At 49.2% G+C, this 14529-nt stretch overlaps 1 long non-coding RNA gene across 2 annotated transcripts in view; it reads left to right on the forward strand.

The window, feature by feature from the left end:
• Positions 1 to 14179, forward strand: part of LOC115095107 — a 66299-nt gene extending 52120 nt beyond the window's left edge. For both annotated transcript variants that reach the window (XR_003857692.1, XR_003857693.1), the window contains 2 exons: positions 13538 to 13771; positions 13900 to 14179. This is a non-coding gene — a long non-coding RNA (uncharacterized LOC115095107). The remainder of the gene's footprint in view (positions 1 to 13537; positions 13772 to 13899) is intronic.
• Positions 14180 to 14529: the final 350 nt, after the last annotated feature.

Genomic DNA, 14529 nt, shown 5'->3' on the forward strand with positions numbered 1-14529 from the left:
GGGGACCCCATAGTCAGTCGGGTTTTCAGGATATCCACAATGAATATGCATGAGATAAATTTGCATATACTGGGTCTCCATGATATGCAAATGCATCTCGTGCATATTCCTTGTGGAAATCCTGAAAACCCAACTGGCTATGTGGTCCCCTGGACAGGTTGGCGAAGCCCTGCTCTAACCTATAGGGAGCTGCAGTGTTTATCCCATGCCCTTTTGAATTCCATCAGCATTCTCATCTTCACTGCTTCTTCTGAGAAGTTTACTTGATGGATGTATATGTATATATATATATATATATATATATATATATATATATGGTATAGCAAGAAATAGCATGCATATGAAGGGGAGTCGATAAATAAGGTGAATTTAAGCTATTTTGATGCTCTGCTTAAATTTATCTTATTTATTGACTGTCCCTCATAGGCTTCTGTAAATATATATTTATACCTCATACGTGGGCTGAGTAACTAGATCCGTGACGCTGGAGGTCAGTGTTCTCTCTCTGGTAACTTTCCATTTTAAAAGAAAAATATCTGTTCATCTTTGCTCTATGAAACATCATCAAAACTTAGAATGATGCAGATATGAATATTACCTGCTGTAGGAGCTAAGAATTCAATTTTTTAACATGTTTCTGAATTTAGTGAATTATAAGTGCTAAAGGTGCCAGACCTGACAGCACTGGAAGCTAAGGTTTTCCCATTTACACATTGAATGGGTACAATACAGGTAGTGGCAGTGCAACCTCCTCAGCCCTGCCATGCTGGGACCACCCATAAGGACGAGCGGGTGATTTATTTATATATATGAGCATGTGAGATTACACTTTTTCCAAGCTAGTTGCAAGGTGGATTACAATCAAATTTACAGAAATTAAATTCCAGTTATACTGTTTGCAATTGACAGGAGCGAACATGAAGCTGGGGAATATAAATGGAGAGGATTAGTGTACAAAGCTGACACATTAGTCATCTGGGGGGTAGCAGAAGATAAGGAAATAATCCCAGGTGCACTAGAAGGGTTAAAGAGCTAGGATAGGATTGGTATAAAAATGCGGATGAATTGTGATATGCGAGATACCAGTGCAGAGGAAGGCACCTAGTATTGGGGGGGAGGGGGGCGGGGTAAGAGAGCGATCAAGCTCAAATAATCCAGTGATAGAAGGGAAGTCTCTGTCACAGTCTTTGACATGGGATCTAAGGGAAGTTCCTGTAGGGAACACATAGCTCAAGGGGTAGAGGTAGTGGTACCTTGTTCCATAAATGAGGCATAGCAGATGAATTTGCGGAAGCCAGAGTAGGAGGAGAGGATTGAAGGGGCCATTTGGGAGCATCAACGTTCTCTTGCTGGAGGGTAGGAGGACAGGAGCTGGGAGAGATACTCGGGGGGGGGGGGCCCAGGTTGTTCATCCATTTGAAGAAGAAGCAAAGAGTTTTTAAAATTGTATCCTGTCTTCAATCAGGAGCCAGTGCAATTGCTTATTTGGTCAGTTGCTTTGGCCCCTACCAAAACTCTGGCAGCCGTACTTTGTAGGAGTTGCAGGTGTTTGAAGTGATATTGTAAAATTCTGTTGAGTAGGGAATTAAAGTGATCTACGTGTCTGTGAATAATGCATGTATCATGGTGGTAAGGTTGTATTTATCAAAAGAGGTGCACAGTTGGCAAAGATGCATAAAGGAAGTCCTTAGTACCTATGACAAGTGGGTTTCCAGTGTAAGGCTGTGGTCGAATTGCCCTTCAATCGTATTTTATTTATTTAAAAAATCTTATAGCCCACAACCTCTGATGCGATCATTTGGTGCGGGTAGCAATATGCATACATAGTTCTGACAAACAAAAATGTATAAACCACCATAAAACACCAGCCTGATATTTAAACTAAACAATCGTTTAAAAGCATACTTGAAGAGCAGTCAGAGCTTGCCTTTGCAACAGGTTTCCTCGCTCCTAGTTGCCTCCTGGCCTTCTTTCATCAAGCTTCCTGATTCCTGCTATGTTCAGTCTGCCTACTTGGACCCGGATCTTCGCTATACCTGACTACTCTTCAGCTTCTCTCCAGCCCCAGACCTCCGCTACGTCTGACCATGCTTGCCTTCTCCATGCCCTGACCACTGCTTTGCCTGACCACATCTGCCTTCTCCATACCATGACTATTGCCTGGATTGACTATACCTGCCTTCTCCGTGCCCTGACCCTTGCTTTGCACGACTACGCTACAGACTCTTCTACGTCTAGAGTTCTACATTGCTTGCCACAACTTCCATTCACCACCGGCACTGAACCTAGCCTGTCAGTGACGCCTCTCCTCGCTTATCTTCTGGACGTGGACTTTCAAGGCTTAGGCCTTCCTTTGCTTGGGTGCCTCCAGTTCCCTATTGTTCCTTTGGCACCTGAGCCTCAGCACTGAATCCAGTCCAGGGTAGGACTACGCCATCTACCGGCTGCTGTCTCTGGGCTGAATCACTTCCCATCTCTAAATAACCTCGAGGCCCACCTAAGTCCTGCTGGCCCTGGCACCCAAAGGCTCAACCCGTGGGGAACGAGGGCTGGTATAGGTGAAGCTCCAGTGGCCTCTGTCTATCAGCCCACTCCGCCTGCTGACGGTGGGGACCTGTAGGTCCCTACCTATGGGTTGCGCTAACCCCACCTCGGCCCAAGGGTCCACCTCCGATGAAACAGTGGAGGTAGGCACAGAGGGTTCCCCGCAAGGAGCCTTTGCACGTCTGCATATCATGGTCGTCTTGGCCAATCCAGGGCCACTAGTAGAACTGTGATGTTCTATTTTGCAGATGACCTTGCCCAGTAGTGGCCATGGGGGGAAGACGTACAGTAAGTCTTCCTCTGGCCAAGTCTGGCCGAGAGCGTTGATCCCTTGGGAGTGTGGCTCTCGTCTGTGGCTGAAGAACCTGGGAACTTGGGCACTGAAACGGGTGGCCAGTAAATCCATGGCTGGGAGGCCCCAGCGATTTACTATCATGTGGAAGGCTGTGGTCAACAGCGTCCATTCTCCTGGGTCCAGGCTCTCTCTGTTGAGGAAGTCTGCTTAGACGTTGTCATTTCCTGCGTTGTGGGAAGCCGAGATCCCTTGTAGGTTTATCTCCGCCCATGCCATGAGAGGATCTATCTCCAGAGACACCTGCTGGCTCCTGGTTCCTCCCTGGTGGTTGATGTAAGCAACCATTGTTGCGTTGTCCGACATTACTTGAATCGCTTTGCCTCACAGTCTGTGGCTGAATCGCAGGCACGCTAGTCTGACTGTTCGAGCTTCCAGGCGGTTTATGTTCCATTTCGCCTCTTCCTTGTTCCATTGTCCCTGGGCCATCAGTTCCTGACAGTGGGCTCCCCACCCTCGCAGGCTCGCATCTGTGGTGTGCAAGGTCCAGTTTGGTGGGGATAGGTTTATTCCTCTGCTTAGGTGGTCTTCCTGTAGCCTCCACTGGAGCTGAGAACGTACCTCTGCTGGTAGTTGGAGGCGAATTGAGTAGTCCTGGGACAGTGGGTTCCACTGTGACAGCAAGGAGTGCTGGAGCGGTCGCATATGGGCCCTTGCCCAGTGGACGACCTCCAGGGTTGATGCCAGGAGGCCGAGGACTTGAAGATAGTCCCATACCTTGGGGCGTGTATTGGTCATCAGTGTCGTAATTGTTCCATCAGTTTCCTTCTCCTCGGAGGAGGGAGGAAGACTTTGTTCTGTTTGGTGTTGAAACGGGCCCCCTGGTACTCTAGAGATTGAGAGGGCTGTAGACTGCTCTTCCTTGTGTTCATGACCCAACCGAGTTCCTACAGTAGGCTGGTCACCTGTCTGTTCTCTCCCGAAGACTTTGCCCTGATCAGCCAGTCATCCAGGTAAGGGTGTACCAAGATCCCTTCCTTCCTCAGTATTGCCGCCACAACCACCAAGAGTTTGGTGAAAGTTCTGGGGGCAGTTGCTAGGCTGAAGGGTAGCGCTCGGAACTAGTAATGGTGACCCAGTATCGCAAAGCGCAGGAAGCGCTGGTGATCCTGATGGACTGGGATGTGAAGGTAGGCTTCGGAGAAGTCCAGGGAGGTTAAGAACTCTCCCAGTTGTACTGACATTATTACGGAATGAAGAGTTTCCATGCTGAAGTGTAGTACCCGTAGATGACGGTTGACATTTGTTACACCCGTCGGTCACAGACGGCTATGACCACTGATGCTCACCTCTTTCTTTGCTGCCTTAACACCATTGGGGGAAGTGGCGGCCTCCGCCAGCTACCGCCAACCTCCCTGGCGTTCCTGGGACAGCGTGGGTGCTGCCGATCGCCATCTTGCTCATGGGATCACTTAGGTGCGTGTGCACAGTCTAGTCTTAAGCATGTCATGGTGGGAACCTCGGGGGCATCCCCTCCGGATGACGTCTACACTCTCCTGTACTTTAGCTGGCTGGCCCTGCCTATGGACGAGTTAGCAAGGAATTCCCTCATTGCTGAATCTGCTTCACTCTTTCGGACTTCCTGTTCCTGCACTTTGGCTACCCGCTCCTCAGGGGCCCTTCCTGGTCTCTGGCTATCCACTCCTCGGAGGGCCTTCTGCCTTGGATTGCTGTCTGTTCCCGTTACCCGGGACTCTCCTGGAACTACCACTCTGTGAGTACCTTGTCTCCATGGACCACCACTACACCTGTCTTTGTGGGATCCTTTCCAGTGTACCCCATGCCTCGGGCCACTACCGTTTCATCTCTAAGTGAGGACTCACTTCGGTGTACCCTGCGCTGCAAGCTATGACGGCATCATCACTACAGGACCCTCACTGGTATACCCCGTACCTCGGGCCACTACCATACCATCTCTGAGTGAGGAATCCCTCTGTGTACCCTATGCTGCAGGCCACTATTTCATCATCACTACAGAGAGACATCTTTGGTATACCCCGCTCTGCGGACCATTACCGGATCTCCACGTCTGAGGTATACCCTCTGCGCAGACTTCTCTGCGGGCTGTGCCTTTCTACCTCTTTAATAAAGACCCTATTCCACAGCTGTGTCTGATGTTCGCTGAGACCGCGCCTCCTGATGGTAAGGCTCACAGGGTTCCTCCCTGTGCGTGGTACCATCTCTCACCTCGGCCCAGGGCTCACATACCTACAAGTCATAACAGATTTCTAACGCCATGGACCCAGCACATGTCTCAGTGATTTAGGCCATCCCTGGCCTGGCCCAGAGTATTTCAGAGCAGCAAAACGTATTAGAGACTTTGGTTAACGCCATCAATCAATTAAGCACTCGGCTAGATTCTGCCTCAACGTCTGTCAAGCCAAGTTCTGCTTCACATGCATTGCCATTCCAGCCTCCCGTGCCCTTGCCGGCACCCCCTCGCTTTGCAGGTAACCTCTTTTTATGTAGGGGCTTTTTGAACCAGTGCAGCATGCACTTTTCTTTGCAACCTGCATATTTTCCTGACGTAGTGTCCAAAATTACATACATCTTATCCCTGCTGGATGGGAAAGCCCTGGCCTGGGTGTCACCCCTTTGGGAGCGAATGGATCCAATTCTCAATGACTTGCCAGGTTTCTTTGCCCTATTCCGCTCCGTATTTGATGACCCCGGTCGCAAGACCGTCGCTGGAACCGCACTCCTGCATCTGCAACAAGGTGCCAGATCGTTGACTGAATATGTCATTAAGTTTAGGACTCTTTCCTCAGAATTACACTGGGATCTGGGCTGACTACGAGCCATAATCCTGGAAGGTCTTTCACACATCAAAGACAAATTAACAGCACGTGAACTCCCTGAAGCCTTGGACTCCCTTATCAACCTGGCCGGTTGCATTGATCGTCGTCTACATGAGTGATCGCACAAGGCTAGAGGACCCAAGAGGATGTCATCAGGGGTTCCACGTGTTTGTCCAACATCTACCACTCAGACTGCTCCTGCACCCAACACAGAGGAGGAGGAACTCATGCAAATGGGTCGCAGTCATCTATTTGCTAAGGAGAGGCGTCATCGGCAAAGATCAGGTCTTTGCATGTATTGTGGCCAGCCAGGCCATGCGGTACCCTCCTGCCCACTCTGTCTGGGAAACCCCCAGGCCTAGGATCCGCTGGAGGACTCCTCCTAGGTCTGACCGCGCCATCTCCTCCAATAACACTTCCTGTCTCCATTAACTCAGATGCCCTAGAATTTCACACCTTAGCTCTGGTGGACTCCGGAGCCGGGGGGAACTTTATACTCAGACAACTCGTGGAGCACCTAAGAATCCCCACCATCCGGGCACCTACGCCATTGCTACTGTCTTCAATTCATGGAGAGCCGCTACCAGGCGAAGTTACCTACACCACGCCAATTCAACTCCGCACTGGGTCACTGCACATGGAGACCATTTCCTTTTTGGTCTTAGACAAAGCTATACATCCTGTGGTGCTTGGACTGCCATGGTTACAAATACACACACCACAATTTGACTGGAGCACCTTACAACTGTCCCAATGGGGCAAGTCCTGCCATGGAAAGTGCTTAGAGGTCGTGACTGCTATGCCTTGCCTGACCATAACCACATCCCTTCCGGGTCTTCCTCTGCAGTACTCCTCTTTTAGAGACATGTTCTCCAAGAAAGCTGCGGACACTCTACCGCCTCACTGCTCATTTCATTGCACCATAAATATTTTACCCAACACTGAACCTCCCAGAGGAAGGGTGTACCCACTTTCTCTGACGGAAACCAAGGCCATGTCCGAATTTATACAAGAGAATTTCGCGAAAGGCTTCATCTGGCCTTCTAAATCTCCCACTGGAGCTGGGTTCTTTTTTGTGGGAAAGAAGGACAGTTACCTTCGCCCTTGCATAGATTACCGCAGCTTAAATGAGATCACCTTGAAGTACCGCTACCCTTTGCCATTAATCTCTGAACTTTTTAACAGGCTCCAAGGGGCCAAAATATTCACTAAATTGGATCTCAGAGGAGCATATAACTTGGTCAGGAAACGCTGGGTCGACAAATGGAAAACTGCATTTAACACCCGCAACGGCCATTTTGAATATTTACTAATGCCTTTTGGCCTCTGCAACGCCCTGGCAGTATTTCAAAATATGATGAACGAAATCTTCAGGAGCATGCTTTACAGCTGTGTAGTGGTATACCTGGATGACATTCTGGTTTTCTCGCAAGACCTTCATAGCCATCATTTGGACATCGCCAATGTCTTACAACCAGTTATATGCCAAACTGGAAAAATGCTCCTTTCACCAGGAGTCTGTTCCCTTTTTAGGCTACATAGTCTCTAGCCAGGGGTTCCAGATGGATCCACAAAAGACCAAGAGTATTCGGGACTGGCCGCAACCAACTGGTTTTAAGGCAGTGTGAAGATTCTTGGGTTTCACTAACTACTACAGGTCGTTCATCCACCATTATTCAACACTGACTGCTCCACTTACAGCCATGAATCGAAAGGGAGCCAATCCCTCTCAGTGGTCTCTGGAAGCTGTGTCTGCTTTCCATGAACTCAAGGAGGTGTTCCTGCATGAACCGTGCTTGCCCCACCCGGATCCCCGACGACCCTTCATCGTCGAAGTGGATGCTTCTGACGTATGTGTTGGTGCAGTCCTCAGCCAACACTCAGCCAACCACACCTTGCACCCATACTCGTTTTTCTCCAGACGGTTCTCCCCTGCAGAGCGTAATAACAGAATTGGGGACAAGAAATTGCTGGCAATAAAATTAGCCTTCGAGGAATGGCGCCCATGGCGCGAGGGAGCACAACACCAAATCACGGTTTACACCGACCACAAGAACCTTGAGTACTTACATCATGCTCAACACCTGACTCACAGGCAGGCCCGCTGGTCTTTATTTTTTACCAGATTCAATTTCTTCTTGCGATACAGGCCAGCTGATAAAAACACCCGAGCCGATGCACTCTCCTGCTCATTTACCATGGAAGATGTTCCAGATACTCCGCGGCACATCATCAACTGTACAAGGGTGCTCCTTTCTGCTACACACACGGTTCCAGCCAGGAAGACAGTGGTTCCCTGACCACTCAGAAAGAAGATCCTCAGATGGGCACATGACTCTCTGCTCACAGACCATCCCGGACAAGCTAGAACACTTTCTACTCAGCAAAGGTTCTACTTGTGGCCAACCATGAGAAAAGACGTCCATGCATACGTAGAATCGTGCCCTACTTGTTCCCCTCAAAAGCCACCAGTGGGTCACCCTTGGGGGCTTCTTCAACCACTTCCTGCACCTAGCGAGCCGTGGACACATATAGCCACGGATTTCATTGTTGATTTACCTCTAGGTCACCGTGGACCGCTTTTCAAAGATGGCGCATTTCGTGGCATTACCGGGTCTACCTTCGGCCCCAGAATTAGGGAAACTATTCATCCGCCATTTTTTTCACCTCCATGGCCTCCCAAGACACATACTCTCTGATCGAGGGGTACAATTTACAGCAAATTTCTGGAGGTCATTATGTAGGAAATTCGACACATCCCTGGACCTCACCTCAGTCTACCATCTGCAGGCCAATGGACAGACAGAGAGGACGAACCGCACTTTAAAACAGTTTCTCCGGGCATGCGTAAACTCTAGGCAGAGTGAATGGTCTGATTTGCTCCCCTGGGCTGAGTTTGCTTTAAACTCCCAGAAGTTTGCTTCTACTGGATCTTCGCTCTTCCAAATTGTCTACGGACTCCAACCTCTGCCTCCGCTTCCAGTGCCTCCGTCTGTGTCATCTCCCGCAGCACAGGCCTCGGCACAAGAACTAACCAACTCTGGGAGCACACCAAACAACTTCTCCAACAAGCTGGTCAAAAGGTTAAGAAGTTCTACGATGCCCATCACCGGGCAACTCCACAGTTGCACCTCGGAGACAAAGTGTGGCTAAGTACCCGCTTCATCTGCCTAAAACTTCCTTCAGCTCGCTTTGTGCCCAGATACATCGGGCCTTTTTCAGTACTTCGCCGCCTGGGTCCAGTTACTTACAGCCTTCAATTACCCACTTCACTTAAGATCCACAACGCCTTCCATATCTCTCTCTTAAAGCCGCTCATTCTGTCTGAGTTCTCAAGAAAACCACCTGAACCCCAACCTCTAACAGCTGAAGAGGATATCAGGTTGAAGACATCTTGGACATAAGGAAGCACGGAAGGCGTTGGGAATATCTCATCTCATGGGAGGGATCTGGTCCCGAGAATAGTTGGGAGCCCACAGCCAACATCCTCGACAAGGAACTGATCAAACAGTTCCACGCTTCTCATCCTTGGAAACCAAAACCCCCGAGGAGGGGCCCTAAGAAAGGGAGTACTGTTACGCCCGTCTGTCACAGACTGCTGCGACCAATGATGCTCACCTCTTTCTTTGCTGCCTTGACACCATTGGGGAAAGTGCTGGCCTCTGCCAGCTACTGCTGACCTCCCTGGCATTCCCGGGACAGCGTGGGCGCTGCCGACCACCATCTTGCTTATGGGATCACTTAGGCGCTCGCACAGGCCAGTCTTAAGCACGTCATGGTGGGAACCTCGAAGGCGTCCCCTCCGGATAGCGTCTACACTCTCCTGTACTTTAGCTGGCTGGCCCTGCCTATGGACGAGTTAGCAAGGAATTCCCTCATTGCTGAATCCGCTCCACTCTTTCAGACTTCCTGTTCCAGTTCCTGCACTTCAGCGTGAGACGCTCTGAGTACCCGTTCCTCGGGGGCCCTTCCTTGAATCTGGCTATCCACTCCTCTGAGGACCTTCTGCCATGTTCTGCTGTCTGTTCCTGTTCCCCGGGACCTCTCGTCGATCTACCACTCTGTGAGTACCTTGACTCCATAGACCACCACTACACCTGCCTTTGTGGAATCCTTTCCAGTGTACCCCGTGCCTCGGGCCACTACTCTGTCATCTCTAAGTGAGGACTCACTTCGGTGTACCCTGTACTGCAGGCCATGACCGCATCATCGCTACAGGACCCTCACTGGTGTACCCCGTACCTCAGGCCACTACCATACCATCTCTGAGTGAGGAATCCCTCGGTGTACCCTGCGCTGCAGACCACTACTTCATCATCACTACGGAGAGACTTCTTCGGTGTACCCCGCCCTGTGGACCATTACCAGATCTCCACGTCTGAGGTATTCCCTCTGGGTATACCCTCTGCTCAGACCTTATTACTTTCTCCTAAACCCCCCGCTCCGTGGGCGGTGCCTTTCTACCTCTTTAATAAAGACTCTATTCTACAGCTGTGTCTGACATCCGCTGAGACCGCGCCTCCCGACGGTGAGGCCCACAGGGCTCCTCCCTGTGGGGAGTGCCATCTCTCACCTCGACCCAGGGCCCACACACTTACAAGTCATAACAATGTTCTTGAGTTCCAAGATGGGCTGGAAAGATTCCTTCTTGGGAACAATAAAATAGATGGAATAGTGCCCCATATTTTGTTGGGGCGTGGGAACCGGAGTTATTGCCTTCAGACTGAGTAGCCTTGTTAGAGTGGTTTCTACTGCCAGTTTCTTGGTGTGGGAGTGGCAGGGTGACATTATAAATTTGTCTCGAGTGATGTTGCGGAGCTCCAGAGATTAACCTTCTCGAAATATGTTTAGTACCCGTTTGGCTGACGTTATCTCGACCCATCTTTGGTAGAAGAGGGCAAGTCGACCCCCTATCTCCTCTTCCTATGGATGGGTCAGCCCATTCTCATTGTGGAGCACGGCTGGAGCCTGCCCCTGGGCCTGCTCCCCTCTTGGTCTGTCGGTTCCGAAAGTGCTGGGACCTTCCGGAGGGACGAGGTGCCTGAAACTGTGAGTTCCTGTAGGGTCTAAAGCGCTGCAAGCCTCTGCCCTTGGTTCTTCTGGGGGAGGGACGCTGAGATCTTTTATTCCTAATTTTCGGTAGCCAAGGCACTGGGGATTCGCCCCATTTGCTGGCTAGTTTCTCCAATTCCGAACAAGAGAGATCCTTTAAAGGGCATTCTTGTGAGATTAGCTTTAGATGTCGCGCCGCAGACCAATTCCATAGCCATAGTTGTCTTCTGGCTGCCACTACTGAGGCTACACCCCTGGCTGAAGTGCGCACCAGGTCTAAGCTTGCATCTCTCAGGAAGGCTGCTGCAGGTTCCTTCGTCTCACCTGTATACGTTCTGGAGTTATTTGCCCCTCTAGAGAGGAGCAAGCAGGAATGTGCACCAGCACACAGCAGGAAGCAATCTGCAGTGTCATCACTGTTGTGTCGAAAGTCTGCTTAAGGATGGATTCCAAACGTCTGTCCTGAGTATCCTTCAATGCAGCCCCTCCCTCAACGGGAATTGTTCGCTTTGAGATGGCACAGACCATAGCATCCACTTTTGGAAAATGCAGGCGTTCCTTGGTCGCTAGCTCTAGAGGGTATAGACCTTCCAAGGCTCGATCCCCTTTGAAGCTGGCCTCAGGGGCATCCCACTCCAGTAATCAGTTCCTGGATGGTTTCCATCATTGGGAAGTAGCATGAGGCCTTACAAAGGGACACCAAAATGGAGTTCTTCTTTGGTTCTACCATAGGTTCCGTGCCTGGAATTCCCAGCGTCTTTAGAGTCTGGAAAACAAGGGCTGGCAATTCATCCTTGTGGAAGAAGCGAAGCATGGTTCTGTATGGTTCCATTCCTGGAGGGATTTCTCCTTCTTCCAGGGAGTCACCCTCATCATCTGAGGTGTCTGGGTCCCTGTCAGGAAAGTTCTTGGTTAGGCGAGGCATGTCTTGAGGCATCCGAGCAGGGCCGGGAGGATCTTGTGCTTCCGGCAGGGTTTGAACCCTGGGCGCAGCCGGGGCTGATTCCACCTGAACGAAGGCTTGCAGGCACTGGAAGAATTCCAACCAGGAGAAGGTCTCTGGGTCCACGTTAATCCCAGGGGGAGACAGAGTAGGGGCCCCAGAGGTGCCCTCCTGTGGGGAAGCCATCTCGGAGATGCATAGATCCGGGGAGCTATTGTCGGTAGTTCCAGAACCATCTCCCGACAGTAAGGGACCAGGTTTTGGTTCCCCTTGGGCTTCATCATAATGTTGACACAGGCAGGACTCCAATTCAGGCTGTGCAGTTCTTATGTGGCAGGCTGTGCAAAGAGAGTGCCTTCTGGCCTTCTTGGGCGCCGGTGCCATTGCTTCCAGCTTCAATGCACGTGTGAAGCTGTAAACGCGGCTGTGCATGTAGTTGTGTGCGCAGGGCATGTTCGGTTATGTGTGCGGTGTGCGCTTGGATGTGCACGCAGCCCAGTTGAGCGCACGGTTATGCGCGCAGCTGTGTGCACGTCTGTATTGGACACGCACAAGTTAGGCGCATCGGCTGACCAGCCTGCCCCACACGTACCGCCAGTTGAGAAGGAAAGATCGCCGATGACCCCCCCTCCCCCCGTGCGTAAGATGACCGCCCCCCCCCCCCCCCCCGAGGGTCTCCACGTGTGTGGACCCTTGCACCGGATAGGGGCCTAGCCCAACCAAAGCTGCTCAACCCAATCGGTGCTCCCTTTTACGGAAGAATTTGGTACGGCAATCTGAGTTCTGGAGACCGGAGACATGAATTTTTAAAAACTTTTTCTTATCTGGTCTCAGCGCTTACCGATCTTGTGCTGGACGGTCTCCAGCTGCGAGGGGAAAAGGAATTACCTTCACTGCCACGCTCGGTTCTGCACCCACTGCCTTTCAGCCACCCTGGTGGCTAAGTCCATGCCGGGAACCAGCTACCGGACCAAGGCACACTTCTGAGGGATATCGGAGATCACCTCAGGAATTCTTGACTGGGGGAGGGACCCTTAGGTATCACCGCAGGAGAGCGGGGCTCGATCTTCTTTAAGGTAAATTTTGTTTCTTCTTTGCTGTAATTCTTAACACTATTCTAGTGTGTGGGATAGTGTCCGCATCTGCTAGGAGACGGAGAGATACTGAAGAGCTGAGATTACTGCAGGGGTATATCTAGAGGGTCGTCAGCTTTGAAATCTGACTCCCATCTGCTACAGAAGAGCACTATACCCATTGGTCCTGAGTCCATCTGGCTACACGCTAAGAAATAGGTTTGGAAGGGGGCACTGGAATTCTTTAAGATTAGTGAATTGTTGGCCAGAAATATGTATAATCAATAGTCTACTGGAGAATACAAATGGAATATTTGGTACATAGCTTTTGATGATTGAGTCCCACATGAGTTTCCAGTGTGATTTATTATAACAATATTTTATTTATGAATGTTTGACAAATAATCCAGTATTGCAATGTCAAATTTGACTGACCCTGGTACATTTTTAGTATGAAGAGTTACATTAATTATATAGATCTGTTGTGGTTTTTCCATTTGTTTGCTTGATCCGTGTCAAATGTGTTGTATTCATCCTGCATCCAATTGAGAAATCATTTTCAATACAAATGTAGGAATTTTCTTAGGTGATAAGTTTGATATTGACCTTGACAAAAGAAGTTGGTAAGTTGAAATTCATAGCATTGGGCTGTTGTATTTCTAAATATGTAAGCTACACTAATTGCACTTTGTGAGTGATTGTGAATATAGATGGCTGAGTTGAACTGATTGGATTTTAATAATCATTTTATTGATTTTTTTTCTTTCTTGTACAGCAAGCAGCCTTAAGCAATACAACTTGTCATATCAAGATCTGCCTCCACTCTACCAGCTCCCCTCAACCCTGTCCATCAAAGCCAATTAGCCATCTCAAAGTGAGACAGTACCACCTCCTATATCCTGTGAAAATACTAGAAGTGCCTTCCCTTTACATGTACACTTCCCTCCCATGAAACACCTCTCACTTCAGCGAACCATTATGCAAAATATGTCCTGAGTCATACTTCCAGGTAACTGAACTGATTACACTATTATTAATCATGTGATTATCCACAGTGTTATTTTCTAAGGTTATGATTATCAGAGGGGGAGAACACAAGACCGTTTCTGAAAGATTTCTATATTTTTTTCACTGTAGGTCTATTCTCGCATCATTATGTGAAGACTGAAATCATGGACTCTGTGTACTGCTTTATTATTGGAGTTCTACTGGAGTCCATGTCTACATCTGGACAATGCCCAATTATTTGTAGTTTCAAGTTTCTAATGATGATCAGTACAATAGCATCTCCTCAATGTACATAAAGTAACATAGTATTGAGTAAGAACATAAGAACATGCCATACTGGGTCAGGTCCATCAAGCACAGCATCCTGTTTCCAACAGTGGCCAATCCAGGCCATAAGAACCTGGCAAGTACCCAAAAACTAAGTCTATTTCATGTTACTGTTGCTTGTAATAGCAGTGGCTATTTTCTAAGTCAACTTAATTAATAGCCGATAATGGACTTCTCCTCCAAGAACTTATCCAATCCTTTTTTAAACACAGTTATACTAACTGAACTAACCACATCCTCTGGCAACAAATTCCAGAGTTTAATTGTGCGTTGAGTGAAGAACTTTCTCTGATTAGTTTTAAATGTGCCCCATGCTAACTTCATGGAGTGCCCCCCCAGTCTTTCTATTATCTGAAAGAATAAATGATTCACATTAACTTGTTCTAGACCTCTCATGATTTTAAACACCTCTATCATATCCCCCCTCAACCG

This window comes from Rhinatrema bivittatum, chromosome 7 (genome assembly GCF_901001135.1).
Source record: "Rhinatrema bivittatum chromosome 7, aRhiBiv1.1, whole genome shotgun sequence".
Taxonomy (NCBI): Eukaryota; Metazoa; Chordata; class Amphibia; order Gymnophiona; family Rhinatrematidae; genus Rhinatrema; species Rhinatrema bivittatum.